Genomic DNA, 3,866 nt, shown 5'->3' with positions numbered 1-3,866 from the left:
AAACCCGCTGCCTTGCCGGCTTTCATCTTCTGCAAAGCTTTTACTTCCTCTTCTCTGTTTACCAAATCATTCTCACTAACCCTCTCACTTCGCACACCACCTTGACCAAAACACCCTATATCTGCCACTCTATCATCAAACACATTCAACAAACCTTCAAAATACTCACTCCATCTCCTTCTAACATCACCACTACTTGTTATCACCTCCCCATTAGCCCCCTTCACTGATGTCCCCATTTGTTCTCTTGTCTTACGCACTTTATTTACCTCCTTCCAAAGCATCTTTTTATCCTCCCTAAAATTTAATGATACTCTCTCACCCCAATTCTCATTTGCCCTCTTTTTCACCTCATGCACCTTTCTCTTGACCTCCTGCCTCTTTGTTTTATACATCTCCCAGTTATTTGCACTATTTCCCTGCAAAACTCGTCCAAATGCCTCTCTTCTCTTTCACTAATAATCTTACTTCTTCATCCAACCACTCACTACCCTTCCTAATCTGCCCACCTCCCATGCTTCTTATGCCACAAGCATCTTGTGCGCAAGCCATCACTGCTTTCTTAAATTCATCCCATTCATCCCTCACTCCCCTTACGTCCTTTGCTCTCACCTTTTTCCATTCTGTACTCAGTCTATCCTGATATTTCCTTACACAAGACTTCTCCCAAGCTCACTTACTCTCACCACTCTCTTCACCCCAAAATTCTCTCTTCTTTTCTGAAAATCTCTAATCTTCACCTTTGTCTCCACAAGATAATGATCAGACATCCCTCCAGTTGCACCTCTCAGCACATAAACACCCAAAAGTCTCTCTTTCACACACCTATCAATTAACACATAATCTAATAACACTCTCTGGCCATCTCTCCTACTTACATATGTATATTTATGTATATCTCTCTTTTCAAACCAGGTACTCGCAATCATCAGTCCTTTTTCAGCACACAAATCTATAAGCTCTTCACAATTTCCATTTACAAGACTGAACACCCAATGTACACCAATTATTCCCTCAACTGCCACATTACTCACCTTTGCATTCAAATCACCCATCACTATAATCCGGTCTCGTGCATCAAAACTACTACTAACACACTCACTCAGCTGCTCCCAAAACACTTGCCTCTCATGATCTTTCTTCTCATGCCCAGGTGCATATGCAACAATAATCACCCATCTCTCTCCATCAACTTTCAGTTTTACCCATATCAATCTAGAGTTTACTTTCTTACACTCTATCACATTCTCCCACAACTCCTGTTTCAGGAGTAGTGCTACTCCTTCCCTTGCTCTGGTCCCCTCACCAACCCCTGACTTTACTCCCATGACATTCCCAAACCACTCTTCCCCTTTACCCTTGAGCTTTGTTTCACTCAGAGCCAAAACATCCAGGTTCCTTTCCTCAAACATACTACCTATCTCTCCTTTTTTCTCATCTTGGTTTACATCCACATACATTTAGACACCCCAATCTGAGCTTTTGAGGAGGATGAGCACTCCCTGCGTGACTCCTTCTTCTGATTCCCCTTTTAGAAAGCTAAAATACAAGGAGGGGAGGGTTTCTAGCCCCCTGCTCCCGTTCCCTTTAGTCGCCTTCTACGACACGTGAGGAATACGTAGGAAGTATTCTTTCTCCCCTAACCCCAGGGATAGGTGTGTTAAAGAGAGACTTCTGAATGTAAGTATGCTGAGGGAGGCAGCTGGTGGGCTGTCTTATCACTACCATGTGGAGGTGAGGGTTACAATTTGTAGGTTTCAAAAGAGAGAAAACAATGCCAGTAGGAAGAGTAGTGAAAGTAAAAGACCTTGGAAAAGACTCATGTGAAGAACTACCATGAGAGATTGAGTGTAAAATGGCAAAAGGTGAGATTATATGAAGCAGGAGGAGTGGAAGAGAAATGGGAGGTATTTAGGGAAGCAGTGCTGGCACAGGTAAGAGATGAACGCGGCATGCGAAAGGTGGGAGGAGGGCAGATTATAAAGGGAAGTGAGTAGTGGGATGAAGAAGTTGCTAGTGGAAAAGAAAAGAGAGGTGTTTGGGTGGTACCTACAGGAAAGGAGTGCAGAGGTCATAAAAGAGGGCAAATGAGAGTCGAGATGAGCAAGTATCAGTAAATTTTAGGGAGAAGATTTTTTTGGATGGAGGTTAATAATGTGTGGAAAACAAAAGAACAAATAGGAACATCAGTAAAGGGCACAAAAGGGTAAGTCGTAAGAGGCAGTGATGAAGTGAGTATTTTGAAGGGCTTCTGCATACATTTGATGACAGGGTGGCAGATGTAGGGTGTGTGGGTTGGTATGGTATGTGAAGTGAGTCAAGAAGAGTGGTTTGCTGAAGGGAAAAGACATGATGAAAGACTTGCATAACTTGATGTGAGGGAAGGCGGCAGGAGGCAATGGTATTGCAGTTAAATCTATGAAGTAAGGGTATGACTGCGTTGTTGACTGGTTGGTAAAGATTATCAATGTATGTATGGATCATGGTGAGGTGCCTGAGGATTGGCAGAATGCATGTATAGTGCCATTGTATAAAGGAAAGGGGGATAAAGGTGAGTATTCAAACAACAGAGGTAAAAGTTTGTGAAGTGTAACTGCTAAGTTGTATGGGAAGATTGACATAGTGGGTGAAGGCATGTACAGAGCATCAGATTGGAGAGGAGCATTGCAGTTTCAGAAATGGGAGAGGATATGCAGATCAGGTGTTTGCTTTCAATGTGTGGGAGAAATACTTAGAGAAACATGGATTTGTATGTAGCATTTGTGATCTGGAGATAGCATAAGATAGGACAGATAGAAATGCCCTGTGAAAGGTCTTAAGAATATATGGTGGGGAGGAAAGCCACTAGAAGAAGTGAGATGGTTTCATCAAGGATGTAAGGCATGTGTATAAGTAGAAGAGAGGAGAGCGAATGCTTCCAATTGAAGGGTATGTAATATCATCATGGTTGTTAAATTTGTTTATGGATGGGGATGTGGTGGAGGTAAATGCAAAAGTCTTGGATTCTATGGGGGATTCAAGGGCATGAAAAGGTTGTCAGTTGTTGTTTGCTGATTATACAGCACTGGTTGCAGATTCAAATGGGAAACTGCAGAGGATGGTGACTGAGTTTGGAAGTGGTGAAAGGAGGAAGTTGAGAATAAATATGAATAACAGCAGAGTTAATATGTTTAGCAGGGATGAGGGACAGGTAAGTTGGGGAATGAGTCTGAAGGGAGAAAACTAGGAGGAAGTGAAGGGTCTTAGATACTCGGAAATGGACATGGCAGCAAATGAGACCATGGAGTGGAAGTGAGTCAAACTGTGAGAGGAGCAAAGATTCTGGAAACAATGAAGAATGTGTGGAAAGAGAGATTATCATGAAGGAGGACAAAAATGAATATGTTTGAAGGTATATTAATCCCAACAATATTATATGGATGCGAGGTATGTGTTATAAGTAAGGCTGTGCTGAGGAGGGTGGATTTGTTGTAAATGAAATGTTTGAGGACAAAATGTGGTGTGAGGTGGTATGACTAAGTAAAATGAATGAGTGGCAATAAAAAGAGTGTGTTTGAGAGAGCTGAACAGGATGTGCTGAAATGGTTTGGACATATGGAGGCAAGGATGGATGGAGTGAAAAAGATTGAAGAGCAAAGGTGTGTAGGTTATTGTGAAATGAAATGATGTGGTATACTGGGGGTGACATACTGTCAATGGACAGAACCAGGTCATATGAAGTGTCCAGGTAAATCATGGTATGGGGCCTAGTTGTGGATAAGGAGCTGTGATCTCGGTTCATTACACCTGACAATTAGAGTATGGATGCGAGTGGATGCAGCCTTTCTTCGTCTGTTGCTGGTACGAGCTAGCTAATGTGGGAAATG

The sequence above is a fragment of the Panulirus ornatus genome, chromosome 24 (assembly GCF_036320965.1).
Source record: "Panulirus ornatus isolate Po-2019 chromosome 24, ASM3632096v1, whole genome shotgun sequence".
Lineage (NCBI taxonomy): Eukaryota > Metazoa > Arthropoda > Malacostraca > Decapoda > Palinuridae > Panulirus > Panulirus ornatus.
Note: the sequence above shows the minus strand (reverse complement) of the source record.